This window comes from Otolemur garnettii, unplaced genomic scaffold (genome assembly GCF_000181295.1).
Source record: "Otolemur garnettii isolate 467f Iridium unplaced genomic scaffold, OtoGar3 scaffold00158, whole genome shotgun sequence".
NCBI lineage: Eukaryota > Metazoa > Chordata > Mammalia > Primates > Galagidae > Otolemur > Otolemur garnettii.
Window position 1 is genome coordinate 158,675 of NW_003852553.1, and position 19,665 is coordinate 178,339.

The following is a 19,665-nucleotide window of genomic DNA, read 5'->3' on the forward strand; positions in this document are numbered from 1 at the left end:
TGTGGCTAGTGCCTCAGCTGCTTGAGCCACAGGCACCGAGCCTTTTGCCCACCTTTTAATGGAGATTTTTTTTCTTGCTAATTTGCTGGAGTTCTTTGTAGATTCTGGTTATTAGTCCTTTATTGGATGTATTGCTTTCAGATATCTTCTCTAATACTGTCTGATGATTATTTCCTTAGCTGTGCAGAAAGAAATGGACTTAAAGACTTAATTTAATCAAGTCCCATTTATTTATTTTTGCTGTGGCTATAGTTGCCATTGATGTCTTTTTCATAATTTTTTTGCATAGGCTGATATCTAGAAGAGTTTTTCCTAAATTTACTTCTAGAATCCTTATGGTTTCATGTCTTACATTCCAGTCTTTTATACATCTTGAGTTAATTTTTGTGAGTGGTGAGAGATATGGATCCTGTTGGATTCTTCTGCACGTGGCTATCCAATAGTCCCAGCAAGATTTATTGAATAGGGCTTCATTTTCCCAGTGTATATTTTTGTCTCCTTTGTCAAAGATTAGTTAGGTGTATGTGGATGGTTTTATATCCGGGTTCTCTGTTCTGCTGAATTGGCATATATCTCTATTTTTTTTGTGCTAATACCCTGCCTGCTGTTTTGGTTACTATAGCCTTGTATTGTAGTTTGAAGTCTGGTAATTTGATGCCTCCAGATTTGTTCTTTCTGCTTAAGATTGCTTTGGCATTCTTTTCTGGTTCTGAGTGAAGTGCAGAATTATTTTCTCTAAATCTGTGAAATACAATGTTGGTATTTTGATGATTGCATTGAAACTGTAAATCACTTTTAGGCAGTGCGAAGATTTTAATAATGTTGATTGTCTCAATCCATGAACATGACATATTTTTCCATTTGTTTGTGTCATCCACAATTTATTTCCTCAGTGTTTCATAGTTTTTTTTGTAGAGATCTTTCACCTTCTTAGTTAAGTGTATCTCTAGGTATTATATATTTTTGTAGCTATTGTGAATGGTATTGAGTCTTTGATTGCACTCTCAGCTTGACTTCTATTGGTGTATAGAAATTCTACTGATTTGTGTACATTGATTTTGTAACCTGAGACTTTGCTGAATTTATTTATCAATTCCAGGAGTCTTTTGGGTCTAGATATAAGATTATGTCATGAGCAAAAAGCTTTAATCTGACCTCCTCTTTCCTGATTTGGATAGCCTTTCTTTCTCTTACCTGATTGCTCTAATTAGGACTTATAGCACTATGTTGAATAGAGTAGTGACAGTAGGCTCCCTTGTCTTGTTAAAGTTCTTAGTGGGAAAGCTTTCAACTTTTCCCCATTTAGTATGATGTTGCTTGTGGATTTGTCATAAATGGATTTAAATTTTTGAGATATATTTGTCCTGTGCCTATTTTTTTTAAGGATTTTTATCATGACAGGGTGCTGAATTTTGTTGAATGATTTTTCTGCATCTATTGAGATGATTGTATGGTCTTTGTTTTGATTCTATTTTTGTGGTAAATCCATTTTATTGGTTTATGTATGTTGAATCATACTTATATCCCTGAGATGAAGCACATTTGGTCATGGTGGATTTTTTTTGTTTGTTTTTTGATGTGCTATTGAATTCAGGTTGCTATTATTTTATTGATAATTTTTTCATCTATGTTCATAAGAGATATTGGTCTGTGGTATTTATTGTTTCCTTTCCTGACTTTGTGACACTGGGTCTGTAGAATGAACTGGGGAGGATTCCCTCCTTCAGGTCAGTTAAAATTGAAGCATGGGTAAATTTTTAAAAGCCATCCCTACCCTCCTATCAAACAAAATAATGGGAGTTACTATTCAATTATTGCTAACAATAAGAAAGACTCTTCTTTCATATAACTTAGAGCAAGGCTGATTGCACCTTCTCTGCCAAAAGCTATTTCTGTAGCTTGGCTTAAACTATTTTAAGTACCTGTCAGGTCTTAAGCAATTTCTATATAGCTCTTCGGCAGCAGTTCCAACATCCAAATTAGCAACTAGATGTTTGAATATCCAAGTAAGATAAGAAAATACTGGGCATGTTTTAATCTAAGCCTCATTTTTCCATAGGAAAAGTAAAATCAATCCACTAACACTAATAAAGAATATTCATGCATTACAGTTCAGATTTGCTTTTATTTGTAGAGTTATATAATTTTCATATTGAAGCCTCTTTATAGGTCTTTGATTTTAAGATAAGAGACAAAGGCAGTTTAATAACATGTATTTAATTTACTTATTTCAGTTCTGCTATGACATTTATAGTGATGAGCAACTCTGCTAAAAAAGAGAAAAGAATATTGTGTCCCATATTGACTGACAAAAAAAAAAATTGAACATTTGATAAACAAGAAGAAAGTAGTCATTAAAATTATACTTCTAATAAAAAGTACAGAACATTCAGAGTTTTATAAACTCAACACCTGCCATATAAATGCAAAAACTATTATGAAAGGAAATATATGAAAATGTTATATCTCTCTAGGAGTTGGGATTATGAGTTCTGTATTTCAGTTTTTTTACAATGAGCAAACATTGCTTTTTACATAGAAAAAATATTTTTACTATGAATTAAATATTGTAATATATATATAAATTGTTAAATACATACTTTAGTCCCAATTTCTGAGGTTTTTTTTTAAATTTCAGGTTATTTTGAGAGTACAAACAACCAGGTCACAGTATTTGAATTTGTTAGGTAGAGTCCCTCTTGTAGTTGTGTCCTGCACCCAAAAGGTGTGCCATACCCCCGTTACATTGTGCCCCAAGCCTATCTCCCTCCCTCAAACTTGAATTGAAATGAGTTTTTCTCCTCAGTGAGCTTGAATTAGATCATCTACTGGCTTTATGTTATTATTGGGTACATTGGATATTTGCTTATTCATTTTTGTGGTACTTATTGAGAAGAATGTATTTCAACTCCATCCAGGTTAATACAAAAGATGTAAAATCACCATCTTTTCTTACAGTTGAATAGTATACTCCATGGTATACATATACCACAGTTTGTTAATCCGTTCATGAGTTGATGGAAATTTATGTTGTCTCCACATCTTGGCAATTGTTAATGGAGCTGCAGTAAACATCCTAGTGCAAATGTCTTTATGATAAAATGATTTTTTTTTTCTTCTGGGTAGATGACTGGTAGTGGGATTATAGGATCAAATGGAAGGTCTAATTTGAGTTCTTTGAGGATTCTCTATACTTTTTTTCTAAAGAGGCTGTATTAGTTTGCAATCCCACCAAGAGGGTAAAAGTGTCCCTGTCTCCCCACCCACACCCGCATTTGCAACTCTAGGACTTGTGATATGGGCTATTCTCACTGGGGTTAAGTGATATCTCTGCATGCTTTTGATTTGCATTTCCCTGATGCTTAGGAGTGATGAGCATTTTTTTTTGTCTGTTTGTTAGTCATTCATCAGTATTCCTCAGAGATGGGTCTATTCGTGTATCTTGCCCAATGATAGATGAGATTGTTTGCCTTTTTTTGTTGATTAATGTGAGTTCTCCATAATCCTAGTTATCAAGCCTTTGTTAGATTCATAACATGCAAATATTTTTCCCATTCTGAAGGTTGTTTATTTGCTTTAATTGTTGTGTATTTAGCTGTGCAGTAGCTATTCAGTTTTATTAAGTCCCGTTTGTATATTTTTGTGATTGTTGTGATTGCTGCTGAAGTCATCTTGATATGATAATATCTTTCCCCAGGCCAACATCCTCAAGAATTTTTCCCACATTTTTTGCTAGGGTTTTTATTGTTGCATGTCGTAGATTTAAATCTTTTATCCATCTTGAGTCAGTTTTTATAAATGGTGAAAGGTGGGGTTCAGTTTTAGTCTTTTACATGTGGTTATCCAGTTCTCTAAGCACCATTTACTGAATAGGGATTCTTTTCCACAGTGTATGGTTTTGTTTAGTTTATCAAAGATAAGATGGCTATAAGAGACTGGTTTCATCTCTTGGTTTTCTATTCTGTTCCATTGAGAGAGGATACCTGGGAAGGGTGAGGTCTAGGAGAACAGAGGTCTTCTCAATGAGACCACAAGGATATACCTGTAAGGGTTCTTTCCATGGTGACTGGGCTTTTAGGAATTTGTAGATATAACTTCCTGGAACCTAGAAATTTCCACTTCTGTGAAATCCTGTAGTTCGGTGGGGGCTGGAACAGCATCTCCCACTTGATTCAAACTGACCAATGAGAAAGGTACCTGTGGGTTAGAACTTCTTAACTAGAGATAAAAAGGAAAAGGCCAAGCCAGTTGGGGAGTGCGGCCATTTCAAATTCTTCTATGCCATTTACTCCAGCAGCTGAAATAAAGCCCTTCCTCTTAGAAACATAGTGTTTGGGTGCTTTTTCTCTCCACTGGGCCTCATCTTCCTGCAACATCATCTGTCTATATTTCCATTTTTTGTGCCAATACCATTCTATTTTGATCACTGTGGACTTGAAATAAAAGCTAAAGTCTGGTAGAGTGACGCCTCTGGCTTTGTTTTTATTACTAAGAATGCCTTGGCTATACAGGTTTTCTTTCTGGTTTCCTACAAAATGAAGAAATATTTTTTCTAGTTTTCAATGTATGATGTTGGTATTTTAATGAGGATTACATTGAATCTATAGATTGCTTTGGGAAATAGTCTTTTTTTTTTTTTTTTGAGACAGAGTCTCATTTTGTCACCCTTGGGAGAGTGCCGTGAAGTGATAGCTCACAGCAACCTCCAACTCTTGGGCTCAAGTGATTCTCTTGCATCAGCCTTCCAAGTAGCTGGGACTACAGCCACCTGCCACAACGCCTGGCTGTTTTTAGAGACAGATCTCACTTTTGTTCAGGCTGATTTCAAGCCTGTGAGCTCAGACAATCTACCCACCTTGGCCTCCTAGAGCGCTAGGGGAAGTATAGACATTTTAATGACGTTGATTCTTCCCAGCCAGGAGCATAGTATGCTCTTCTATCTGTTGATGTCTTCTGCTATTTTTTTTCTTAGAGTTTCAGGGTTTTCTTTGTAGAGATGCTTCACTTCTTTTGTTAGGTATATTACTAAGTATTTCATTTTCTTTGGCACTACTGTGAAGGTAATTATATCTTTGATTAGCTTCTGAAATGGCTGCTATTTATATATAAAGGCTACTGATTTGTGGACATTGATTTGTTACTGTATCTCTTGATAACCTCTAGGAGTCTTGTAGTTCAGTTTCTGGGGTTTTATAAGTATAATCATTGGCTATGGCTCAAAGGAGTAGGGCGCCGACCCCATATGCTGGAAACGGCAGGCTCAAACCCAGCCCTGGCCAAAAACTGCAAAAAAATAAAAAATAAAAAAATTGACCTCCTCTAGATCCATTTAAATGCCCTTTATATCCTTCTCTTGCCTGGTTGCATTAGCTAGAACTTCTAGCACTATGGTGAATAGTAGTGGTGATAGAAGTCATCTTTGTCTGGTTCAAGTTCTAAGTGGAAAATATTTCAGTTTTACTCCATTCAGTATGATACTAGCTGTGAGTTTGTTGTAGATGGCTTCAAGCATTTTAGGAACTGTCCCACTTATACCTGTATTCTTAAGTGTTCTTGTTATCAAGGATGCTGAATTTTATCGAGTGCTTTTTCTGCATCTATTGAAAGGATCATATGGTCTTTGTTTTTGCTTCTATTAATATGGTGAATTCAGGTGTCTTTTTGATAACATGATTTAAGTTCCTTTGGATAAATACCCAGCAGAGGGGTTGCTACATTGAATGGTAGGCCTACATTTATTTCTTTGAAAAATTTTCATACTATTTTACCTACAGGTTATACTAGTTTGCAGTCCCACTAGCTGTGTATAAAAACATTCATATCTGTCTGCATCCATACCAACATCTATTGTCTTTTTACCTTTTAACAATCACCATTCTGATAGGGGTAAGGTTGTATCTCATTGCAGTTTTAATATACATTTCCCAGATGATTAGTGATGCTGAATATTTTTTCATGTTTGTATACCATTTCTCTATATTCTTTTGAAAAACTTCTGTTCTTATCTTTTGCCCACTTTTTTATGGGGTTGTTGGGGGGGGGTTGCTGAATTATTTGAGTTCTTTGTAAATTCTTGGTATTAGTCCTTGGTTGGGGTATAGTTTGTGAATATTTTCTTCCATTCTGTAGGTTTTCTATTGATTACTGACACTGATTATTGACTATTTCCTTTGTTTCCTTTATTGATCTATTGGTTATTGATTATTTCTTTTGCTGTGCAGAAGCTTTTTTGTAATTGTTAATTGAATTACATCCCATTTATTGATTTTCATTGTTGCTATATTTGCCTTTAGTTTCTTAGTAATAAATTCCTTCTGTAGGCTAATATCTAGAAGAGATTTTTCTACATTTTTTCTAGAATTTCTATTGTTTTATGACTGACATTTAAGTGTATTATCTATCTGGAATAAATTTTTGTATATAGTGAGAGATGGGGTCCTGTTTCATTCTGCATGTGGCGATCCAGTTTTCCCAGCACCATTTATTGAACAGGCTTCCTTTACCCAGTATATGTTATTGTCTACTCTGTTGAAGATAAATTGGTCATAGCTATATGATTTCATTTCTGGGCTCTTTATTCTGTTCCATCGGTCTATGTCTCTATTTTTATACCTGTACCACACTGTTTTGGTTACTATAGCATTGCAATATAATTTGAAGTCAGGTAATGTGATGCCTCCAGATTTTTTCTTTTTCCTTAGGATTGTTTTGGCTATCCAGTGTCATCTTGGGTTTCAAATGATGCTCAGGATTATTTTTTCTAGGTCTATAAAATTAGATATTGGTATTTTGATGGGAATTGTGTCAAATATGTAAATCACTTTGGTCAGTATGGACATTTTGATGGTTATGATTCTACCAATCTATGAGAAAGATATGTTTTTCCATTTGTTTGCATGATCTGGGATTTCTTTCCTCAGTGTTTTGTAGTTATCCTTATAGTGATCTTTCAATTATTTGGCTGAGTATATTCCTAGGTATTTTATTTTCTTTGTAGCTATTGTAAACAACATTGAGTCTTTGATTTGACTCCCAGCTTGACAGTTATGATTGTATAGGAATGCTACTGAATTTTGTACATTGATTTTATAACCTGGGATTATGCTAAATATATTTATCAATTCCAGTGGTATTTTGATGGAGTCTTTAGAGTTTTCTAGATACAGGATCATACAGGGATTGTTTGACCCCCTCTTTCCTGATTTGGATGGGTTTTATTTCTTTCTCTTGCCTGATTGGTTTGTATAGGACTTAAATACAGTGTCAAATAGACATGATGACAGTGGGGACCCTTGTTTTATCCCAGTTTTTAGGGAGAATGCTTTCAACTTTTCCCCCATTTAGTATGATGTTGGCTGTAGGTCTTTCATATAAGAGTTTTCATAATTTTGAGATACGTTCTTTCATGCCTAGTTTTTTGAGGGTTTTTATCATGAAAACTGGATACTGGATTTTATCAATGCTTTTTCTGCAGCTATTGAGATGATCACACAGTCTTTGTTTTTCTTTCTGTTTATGTGATGACCCATATTTATTAATTTATGTATGTTGAACCATCCTTGTATCCCTGGACTGAAACCCAATTGATTGTTTTGATGTGTTATTGAATTTAGTTTGCTAGTGTTTTTTTTTTTTTGAGCATTTTTTCATGTATATTAAGAAGAGATGTTGGTCTGTGGCTTTCTTTTTTTGTTGTGTCATTTCCTGACTTTGGTATCAAGGTGATACTAGCTTTATATAAGGAGTTAGAGAGGGTTCCCTACTCAATGTTATGGAATAATTTCTGTAGAGTATGTACCAGTTCTTTGTAGGTCTCATAGAATTTAGCTGTGAATACATCTGGTCTGGGGCTTTTTTTTTTCAGGGGTGGAACAATTTATTCTTAGTGCTTCTGTCTCACTGCTCATTATTGTTATGTTTACCCTTTATTCCTGACGAATTCTTGAGAGGTTGTCTGTTTTCAGGAATTTATCCATTTCCTCTAGTTTTTCTAATTGTTGTGAGGAAGTTTTTGTAGTATTAACAGATGATATTTTGTATTTCTGTAGTTCCAGTTGTACTGTTTACTGTTTCATTTCTAACTGAGCTTGTTTGAGTCCCTTGTCCTCTATTTCTGGTTAATGTGATTAGTAGTCTAATGGTTTTATTTATCTTTTCAAAAAACTAAACTTTTGGTTGCTGGGCAGTTGCAGTAGTTAAAGCTCTTCTTCCACCCAGGTCTAAATGTGGCACCTTCTGCTGTGCTTTTCAGGTGGCAGTGGTGGCACTATCAAGATGGCAAAATAGTGGTGGCAAATGCTGGGAGCACCTGGTGGGCTGGTGGGGTAGGGTTGCGAGTGTTCATGGCACCTAGTCAGAGTGCACATGAGAGCACCCATGCTCTCAGTTCTTTCTCTGATCTGACAGAGGTAATGGAGAGATGGCAGCAATGGAGCCAACCCCTGTGCAGACTGGGTGATCTGGGGCTGGGTGCACAGATTGGTGCCTGTTGCTGCAACTTGGGACCAGAAATTGGCAGGAACCCACTGTGTCTGCAATGCTTCTGTAATTGCCAAGCAGCTCCCTGACCAGTTCAAAGGCCAACTGTGGTAGGGGAGCCCCCTTATTGTAGCTCAGATTTCAGTGTCCACTGCAGGAATACACAGCCCTAGGAACCTCTACCCTAACACTCTCCCACATGTGGATGTTTTCCCCAAGTACCTTCTTTCTTGCTGAGTAGATCATGCTGCCTTTTTCTTCTCTTATATGGGTTCTCCTATTGCTTCTCTAATGATTCACAATGCTCTCTATCTCTCATGATTCACAACACTTTCTCTGAGATGATCCATCTACAGATGAACCTCAAGCCACAACCTTTAATTGTCTCCCTGAGTGCAATGAGTGCAGGCTACTTCTAGTCCACCATATTGTGGTTATCAAAGGACTTAAAAAACAAACAAAAAAAAGCCTACAAAGGCCTGGCTGAAGTCAGGGAGAACTTAAAAAAAAATTCCATAAAGGCTTGGCTGGAGCCTGAAATGACTTAAAAAGCCATTTTAAGATTAAATAAGACAACACATAAGTGACTCATTAAATAAAAAAGACTAATTCTTATAGGTATACAATAAAAAGATTCAACTTTTTTATCCCCAATTCCTAAAATTAGGGTATCAACTACTCTGCCCTACAAGATCACAGAAAATTAACTGGGTGACATCTAACTCCAAAGTCCATGTTTCCTTTTCCTTTGGTTTCCATAATTCTGTTAATGATTAATACCTTAAAAATAATAAAAATAACTAAAAAATAATCAAATAAATAATGAAAAATCAGGACATTTAAAAAACACAAAAATAGCATATATTACTGTTATTACAAACACCCATTTACTAATCAAAAAAAAAAATACATCCAGAGTTCATAGTGAGTTGTCACTGTCTCTCACATAAAGAAAATCGACTCCCCCACTCTATAAATTCTCCACTATTTCAATTGTCTTTATTTTCCTCATTCCCTCGTCACCACCAAACATTGGGGACACTCACAAGTTGTGCGGGGTCTGGCTCCCTACACCATATTGGTCCCTCCCCTTCTAGTCCTGCTTTTTTTTTTTTTTTTTTTGAGACAGAGTCTCACTATGTTGCCCTTGGTAGAATGCCATGGTGTCACAGCTCACACCAACCTCAAACTCTTGGTCTTAAGTGATCCTCTTGCCTCGGCCACCCAAGTACCTGGGACTACTGGCACCCACCACAATTCCTGGCTACCTTTAGAGATGGTATCTCCCTCTTGCTCAGGCTGGTCTCGAACTCCTGAGCTCAAGTGATCCATCTGCCTCAGCGTCCCAGAGTGCTTTGATTACAGATGTGAGCCAATGAGCCTGTCCCTATTTTTTTAATTTTTAAAGAATAGTTTTGTTGAATATAGAATTATTTTATTTTATTTTATTTTTGAGACGAGAGTCTCATTATGTCACCCTTGGTAGAGGGCCGTAGCGTCATAGCTCACAGCAACCTCAAACTCTTGGGTTTGAGTGATTCTCTTGCCTCAGCCTCCCAAGTAGATGGGACTACAGGCACCCACTACAACACCCGGCTATTTTTTGGTTGTTGTTGTCATTGTTGTTTAGTAGGCCCTGGCCGGGTTTGAACCTGACAGTCTCAGTGTATGTGGTCAGCACCCTAACCACTGAGCTATGGGTGCTGAGTTTATTCCTGCCTTTGAATGGGAAAAATTCCTAACTGGTATGTCCTTTTCCCTTTTTGCTAATTCAGAAAATGCAAGCTTAGTGTTCAAATACCAACTCTCTGTGTAATCTCACTCTAAGTGCCTTAAGATAAGGACAGGTCCATCCTGTGTACCACCTTATCTGATTTTAATTCATCTGCTATGGGTGCTGTAACCCCTCCTACTCTGTGCTGGCCATCAGAAGGGGTACCAGATGCCCTTGAACTCTTAGAACTCCTGGGTCCTCCATGAATAATTATATAATGAATCAATGATTAAAGAACCATCTCCCTTCATGGATATTTGCCAGGTACATGGCAGAGGTTCTACTCAGACAGAATAGAAAACCACTAGAAAGCATCTGATTTTGAAAATGATAGAGTTATGAGATGCATTTTTTATGAGGCATTTACTGTTTAAAGGAAAAATTTTGCATTCTCTAAAGTCCTGTGCTAAATAGTCTCTTATTTCATCTATATGGCTTCGAAGGAAAATTTCACATTACAAGAATTGGACTTTATCTGTTTCATGCACTAATTTATTCATTAATTAAATTATTCATTCACTTATTGTTTCAACAGTAAATCATTTTAAATATCTACTTTAAGGCATTACGTTTTTTAGTTGCCTACAGTAGAGCATGACAATATGATGGCATAATGTCTTAGCAGGACTAAGTGCAAATAACATCATCATATCATAATTTCTTACAATAAGAGATAATGCCCGGGACGAGTCGGCCGCTAAGCAGGACAGGCAACAGCGGCAAAAACACCCAGTGGGCAGGATAAGTGTCCTAAGTGGGCCACATGTGGCCCGTGGGCCATAGTTTGAGAACGCCCTACAGTTCCTTTATGGGGTAAAGTAGAAGCTCCCTTCTGTGAGACTAGGCCTGGAATTGCATTCTTACTTGACATTTTCTCTTTTCCTTTTCTGTTTCTCCCATTCCCATTACTAGCTGCACCCCCCATGCCCCAACATATCCTTAATTCATCAATTGTGTGCCAATACTCTTTTCAGGGTCTGCTTCTGAGGATCATGACCTAATGCTCTTTTTTAAGCACTGTGCTTCTCTATAAATATACACAGAGTTTCACACACTCAACACTTTTTAACTCTTATTTTTCCTTTATTGTAAGTCATTTGTGTTATTTATTCATCTGTGTTTCCCACTGGGTTACAGGGTCCTTATGAATGAGAACTGTTTTAGTGCCATTGTGTCCCCTGTTCTTTTCCCTCCCACCAGTCACAATACCTTATAGATGCAAGTGCTCAAAAATTAAAAAAAAAATCTTGTTTGTATTTTTCAAACCAGGTAGAATACACACACATTTTTAAGACATGTATATTAATTAAGAATAGTCAAACATGATATTTGAAGGACATAAAACTATACATAATGAAAGGCCTATTTTTTTTGCACAAGCAGAACATGTATTTAAAAGTTTTATGTCTTAAAAGGAGCAAGTGAAGTTTTCTTTAAAATGAATTTATCATCAAAACAATTTTAAAGTAAAAAATGGTGAAATTAATTATGCTACTATAGATCCCATCTTTTAGGCCATTTTGTGGTTAATGCCTACTAAAATTACTCAAATATAATCTGACACAGACTTTTTGAAAAGTCATAATTAGAAGTGAAAGAGGAGATAAGAGATTTCATCAAGTCTCTTTCCTTTGCCATTCATTTTCATGAATTGTGTTTCTTTAATATATTTTCAGTTAAGCCACATTTGGGATACACACATGCAAAATTCTTACAGCAGGCACATGAGCCTGGCTGCTCTGTAAAATACCGTTTCCCCTATTGCCCAGCAGCGACATCCTCAGAACATGTGAAGTAGCCCTTCCCGAGTCTGTTTGCTTCAACTCAGTTGCCTACAGTGCCTTGGAATGCTCTTCCCAGAAAGTTTTTCCCATTAGGCACTTGCACATTGAATTTCAGAAATCGTCCTATCAGGGATAAAATTGATCTCCACCTTCAACCAATTTCCATGCAAATTAGGCTCCGCTAAACATGAGGTCTCCAAAAAAAAAAAAAAAAAAAGCTGTTATAGAAATTCTAAGATCTAAAGTATTTTTTCATCACTTGGCACATGTGGTAAAGTAAAATCGTTTTTCCATGAGCTTTCCCATGCCTGAGTTGCTGCTTCATACCAGCTCTTTATAAAAGTCCACAATTATTTGAATTTGTTTGTTGCTATTTTCATTCCACAGTTCTTCATTCACTATCATGGTTGGCTCTTACTGCTGAAATACCAGAAAGTGTTACTGGAGGAGAACATAGCTCTAGCATTAGAACAGATGGATAGAGGCGTGACTTTCTACAATAATGCCCAGTATCAATGTGCCAAAGAAAAATGTTTCTCTGTTTCATTCAAGAGTAACCTACATCACGATCACTTGGGAGGGTTTGTTAAAAAGGAAAATTTCAAGAATCCACCTTATGAATCCAAATTTCTGGGCATAGGACCATTTCTTCCACCTGAGCATCACTAATTGGCCCAGGAGTGAGCCCGTAATGCAAACAGAACCAATGAGAGTTCTTCCTTAGAATTTTAAATTTAGGGCCTTTGGATGGGATGATGCATGAGGGTCGGGAGCCTTGTTTTATTGTCTGATATATCTCTAGCACCTTGATTAGTAGGATCTTATTAATCAAACTAGTGGAATACGAATTAGTTTCTCTTTGATGGAGAACATTGTAAACTGTGGGGCAGCCACACTCTCCTATGTTTGAAATAAGGGTATAGACAGAAAGAGACTGTTGTAGCAGCAATCAAGTTCCTAGCTTCAGTTGTCTCTTGGAGCTTGTCTATTTGTCATTATCTTGCTTTGTAAACCAATAAACTGCCTGAATTTATTGCCCAAATTTGCTTGGTTTGAATTTCTGTCATGTGCAAACTAAAAAAATGTCTAGTAAGTACAGCCAAGGTGTTCTAGTCTCTTATTTATAAATTACCTTATTATATTTTGCCCCACTTTAACCTACAGTCAACTTTTGAAATAGATTTAAAAATTTGAGATGCAAAGGAGGTAGAGACCTTGCCTAAGGTAACATATTGATGTGTGAAAAACCAAGACCAAACTTTTTATTGATGCCTCCTTCTTAGTCGAAAAAAATAGATGAAACTTGGGGGAGATTGAGAGCTTTGAGTTTTTTAAACTCTAATACTTTCCAATCAGCTTAGCATTATAGAAAAACTGGCTCAGTTGTGAGGAAGGGTTTCAGCCACTAGGCATTTGCAGAAATCTCATTTTAGTAAAGACAGAATATCTGATAAATTCTTATCTAGCCCCCATGAATGTATTATTTGTCAATGGAAAGTGAGGATAACAAGGAGAACTGCTGCTGTGGACTTAATTCTAACCACAAGGAAGAAATTGGTAGTTATGGTGGTGATTTAAAAGTTTTAGGAATATGAACAATAGTAGACATTGTTTGACTGAGACCCTGGATACATTTGGGTACATATTTGGGAAGAGAGTATTTCAAAATTCTCACAGAAATACAGGAATATACTTTTTGACAGTTATCCTATAAATGTTGAGGGAAATACTAAGGAAAACTGGGGATATTTTGTTTGCCCAGAATGCCACACCCCTTGCTTTGGCATGAACACACTAATTCTCATTGGGAAATCATTTCCTTCCCACACTCGCAGAACAATGCTTCTAGGCATAAGCATGTGACCAAAGTCTGGCTCATCAGATTGATTCTAGAATGAACATGACCAAAACCACGCCAAGGAGAGTCAACATCTGGAGAGAAACATTATTTTTTCTATTTGGATTGTTAAGCTACAGTATGAGTCTGCCTAATGTTGAATCCAATCTGGGGCAGGGAGAGGACAAGGAGAGAGAGGTGGTAGTGCAGGAGGGGAAGGATGAAGAGGAGGGGAGAAGAAGCGGGAGGAAGAGGGAAGGGAAGATAGAGAATTTTAACATCATTATTTTACTACTTGGTTCAAACCATGCCAGGATCTTTTGGTTGTGAGCCTGTAAGTTGCCTTTTGGAGGAATTCAGATTGAGTTAGGTTCCTGCCTAATACAGAGGCTTTTGAAGAATCAATTGAAATTACAAGTAGAATTGAGCAGCAAAGATTTTAAAAATACAAAGACAAGGTGGGAGCAACTAACTAAATATGAATAGGAAGGAATAGCATGAAGCCCTAAGAATGGCATTAGGAGGGCATAGAGAGAGTTCAGAATTATTAAATAAATGTGCAAAACAAAACACAATTCCTTTTATGTTAGGATGATACAAGAAGTTATAGGACTATGGGTCGAGCCATAACAGTTGATAAAGGGCAGAAAAACTATTCAATTTCTTTTATATTTCTGTTTTTTTCACTGAGGAAAATTAATTTCAAACAGAAGAGGTTAGAACAACAAAGATCAGGAGAAAATAGAAACTGGACACTTATAGAGATTGGAGGTTATTATAAGTCTGAAAACATCTTTGGTTGATTTGAACAGAAAAGGAATTTATTAAAGGGAAATTGGATAGCTTAGCAGGGGTCCTCAAACTTTTTAAACAGGGGTCCAGTTCACTGTCCCTCAAACCGTTGGAGGGCTGGACTGTGGGCCCCAGGATGAGTCAGCTGCTAATCAGGACAGGCAGTAGCGGCAAAAACACTCGGCAGGCTGGATAAATGTCCTAGGCGGGTTCGATGTGGCCTGTGGGCCGTAGTTTGAGGACGCCTGGCTTATAGCAACAAACTCCGTGAAGGCTAGAAAGCTGGGCAGAGACTTAAGAGCCAGGAACCTTAATCTAAATCACCTCATAGAACAGCCTGTTGAGGACTCAGCTTCCACCATCACTGTGCAATGGGTGCTATACCTTGTGCCAGAACTACCTCAGTATCTGAAATTGCATGCTGCCACCAGGGCCCTGTATCTGGTGCCTAGGCATCAGCTCTTGGAACAACCATACTATCTACCCAAGATGAATCTCTATAGACAAAGATTTTGTGCATGGTTGGTTTAATTTAAAAGTCTGATTGTAGTGACAAGTACATCTGATTAGCAGAATATAATCATGTACTCACATTCTACTTCAGGGGATGTTGGAAAAAATCTGAATGTGGTATTTTCAGTTCTATAGAAGGAGATATATTCTGCCTTTCACTAAAACTAGGAAATGAGAATTCTAAGAACTGTCAAAACAAATGTCATGAAGCTTTACCCCCATATTTTATTCTTGGAGTTTTATAATTTCAGGTCTCACACTTAAGTCTTTACTTCTTTTTGAGTTTTTGTGGATGGTAAGACAAGGATCTGATTTCATTCTTTTGCATGTATATATCCAGTTTTCCCAACACCATTTGTTTAGAAGACAATCTTTTTTCTATTGTGTATTCTTGGAAGTTGACTGTATATGTGTTGGTTTATATCTGGGCTCTTTATTCTATTTGTCTTTATACCAGTACCATACTGTTTTGATTATTATAGCTTAATAATATATTTTAAAATCAGGAGGTGACTGGGAGGCCAAGGTGGTTGGATTGCCTGAGCTCAGGAGTTTGAGACCAGCCTGAGCAAGAGCAAGGCCCCATCTCTAAAAAACATAGCCCAGAATTGTGGCAGATGCCTGTAGTCCTAGTTTCATGGGAGGCTGAGGCAAGAGGGTCACTTGAGCCCAAGAGTTTGAGGTTACTGGGAGCTATGACACCACAGCACTCTACTAAGGGCCACAGGAGACTCTGTCTGAAAAAAAATCAGAAAGTGTGAGACCTACAGCTTTGTTATTCTTTCTCAAGAAGAAATAGAAAGAGTACTCTTTCAGAGTCATTTTATTTTATTTTATTGCTATTCAGATTCCTTTGTGGTTCTGTATGTATTTTAGAATTTTTTTTCTATTTCTGTAAAAACTATCATGGGGAATTAGAGATTTCATTAAATCTATAGATTGGAGTAATATGAACATTTTAATAATATGTCTTCTAATTCGTGAATATGAGACGTCTTTTCATTTATTTGTCTTCTTTATTTTCTTTCATCAATGTTATGTGATGTCTTATTCTATTTGCTGTTGCTATAACAGAATACAGGAGATGGGGTAATTTATAGTGGAAGGAGGTTTATTTAACTCACAGTTCCAGAGAATGGGAAGTCCAAGATTAGGTGGCTGCATCTGACTAGCTTCTGGGAGGGTCTCATGCATCATAATATGGTAGAGAAGTAGAAGGCAAAGAAACTAAACACAAGTGGCAGCCTTGCTTTGTAACAACCCACTCTCACAGGAACTAATCCAGTCTTAGTAGAGTGAGAAGTCACCCCTGAAAGGTACTAATCCCTCTTAACAAACTAATACCCCCCCCAAACCATTACACTGACAATTAAAGTTCAACATGAATTTTGAAAGGGCCAATCATATTCAAACCATAGCAGGCCAGGCACAGCGGCTCAGACCTGTAATCTTAGCACTCTGAAAGGCCAAGGCAGGAGGATACTTTGAGCCCAGGATTTTGTGGCTACTGTGAACTCAGGAGGTCAAGACAAGTCTGAGCAAAGTGAGACACCACCTCTACTAAAAATATGAAAATTAACCCAGTCTTTGCAGCTACTCAGGAGGCTAAAACAGGAAGATCGCTAGAGCCCAGGAGTTTGAGGTTGCTGTGAACTAGGGTGAAACCACGGCACTCTATCCAGGGCAACAGAGTGAAACTCTGTGTCAAAAACCAAACTAATACATAACATATGGCTTTTAGTGGATAAGTCTTTCATCTCCCTAGTTAAATATTTCTAAGTGTTTTATTAGTTTTGATACAACTATAAATGAGATTGTTTTTAGATGGTTTCTTTTTAGTTTATAGAAACATAACTAAATTTTGTATATTCATATTGTTTCCTATAACTTTTTTGAATTCATTTCTTAGTTCTAACATTTTTTGTGGTCTTTTTATGGTTCTCGATATATAAAATCATGTCATCTGTACATAGGGACAATTTAACTACTTCCTTTACAATTTAGGTGCAGTTTATTTCTTTTTCCTGTTTAATTGTTCTGATCAGTACTTCCAGTACTATAGTGAATATAGGTGACAAGAGTGGGCATCTTTGCCTCATTTCTGGTCTTAGAGAAAAAGCTTTCAGTTTTCACTGTTGAGTATGATTTTAGTTGTGGGATTTTCATATGTAGCCTTAGTTATGTTCAGGAAATTTTGTTCTATTAGTTTGCTAAATGTTTTCATCATGAAAAGGTATTAAACTTTGTTAATTTTTTCACATCTATTAAAATGATAATGTAATTTTTATCCTTCGTTCTGTTAGTGTGACATATCACATTTATTCATTTGCATATATTGAGCCATCCTTATAACTAAGGGATAAATCCCACTTTCTTTGTGGTATATGACCAAAATTTTCCATGTATTGAATTCAGTTTACTACTATTTTGTTGAAAATTTTGCATTTGTATTCATTAAGAATATTAACCTACAATTCTCTTGTAGTATTTTTTACTGATTTCAGTACAACAATAATGCTGACCTCAAAATGAGTTTGTAAGTATTCCATATTTTTCAATTATTTGTAAGTTTTTAAGAATGATTGGCCTTAATTCTGCTTTGAATGTTTGGTAGAATTTCTCTGTGAAGCCATCTGGTCCAGGGCTTTACTTTGCCGAGAGGTTTTTGATTACTGATTCAATCCCCTTACTAGTTATAGATCTGTTCAGATTTTCTACTTTTTCATGATTCAGTCTTAGTAGATTATAGATTCTAGGAATTTATCCATTTCTTCTTGGTTTTCCAATTTGTTGGTGTGTAATTGTTCTTAATAACCTCTTAAAACCCTCTTTATTTCTGTGGCATCAGTTTAAAGTTACCTGCTTGATTTCTGACTTTATTTGAATAATCTCTCTTTTTTCTTTAGTCTAATTAAAGGTATGTCCATTTTCTTGATCTTTTCAAATAACCAAATATTCATTTCATTATTTTTCTATTGTTTTTATTCTGTTTCATTTACTCTTACTCTAATATTTATTCTTTCCTTTCTTCTGCAAACTTTGGGTTTAGTTTGTCCTTCTTTCTCTAGTTTTTTTAGGAGTAGAGTTAGTTTAGTTTCTTTAGGAGTAGAGTTTGGTTATTTATTTATTTCTTCATTTTTAATGGAAGTCTTTATCCCTATAAACTTCCCTCTTAGTACTATTTTTACTGCATTCCACAACTTTTGATATGTTGCGTTTTCATTTTCATTATCTTTTGTATGGAACAACTTTCACATATTTTCAATTTCAACCCATGTGTATCTTTAAATATAAAGTGGATCTCTATGTAACTATACAATGCATAGTTGTATCTTGTGTTTTTTTAATACTATGCATCAATAACATATTTTATTGCTATAGTTATTTTTATACTTTTGTCTTTTAATTTTCATACAAGAATTTAAAGCAATTTTTGCACAACCATTACAGTGTTACAGTACTCTGTATTTGCTTGTATATTTACCTTTATCAAAAAGCTTTATGGTATTATATATTTTCATATTGCTCTCTCTCTCTCTTTTTTTTTTTTTTTTTTTTTGCAGTTTTTGGCCAGGGCTGGGTTTGAACCCGCCACATCTGCCATACGGGGCTGGCGCCCTACTCCTTTGAGCCACAGGCACTGCCCTTTCATATTGCTTTTTGGCATTTCTTTCATTTCTACATGAATGACTCCATTCAGCAGTTCTTGCATGACAGATATAATGGGAATGAAGTCCCTCAACTTTTTTATATTTTAGAAAGTCTTTATCTCTTATCCACTTTTGAAGAACTGTTTTTTCAGATATAATGTTTTGGTTGGCAGTTTTTTTTCTTTCAGCATTTTGTACATGTATCATCCCACTTCTTACTGGCCTTCAAGGTTTCTGTTGAGAAATCCACTGACTCTTACCTAGATTCACTTGTATGTAACAAACCATTTTTCTTTTGCTGCTTTCAAAATTTTCTGTCTTTAACTCTTGATAATTTGATTAGAATGTGCCTTACATTGGATTTCTTTTGATTAATCTCATTTAGCATTAATTGGGCTTCTAGAATCTGAACATCTATTTTCTCTCCCATATTTGAAAGGTTTGGGCCCATGCATTTTTCAAATAAACTTTTTTCCATTCTCTCTCTCTCTTCTCCTTCTGCAGCATACATAATGCATATATTGGTCTATTTGATGGTTTTGCATAAGTCTCTTAGGTTTTTTCCACTCTTTTTCATTCTTCTTTTGCCCTCCTCTTACTAGATAATTTCAAATGACTTGTGTTCAAGAACACTGATTCTTTCTTCTACTTGATCCAGTCTGGTCTGTTATTCAACCCCTCTAGTGATATTTTCATTTTAGTTATTGTATTCCTCTTCTCCAAAATTTCTTTCTGTTTCTTCTATTTTTTTATTGAATGGTAACTGTGTACATTGATGCACTTTGGGGGTACAGTGTGGTGTTTTCACACACAATCCAAGACACTTCCATCAAACTG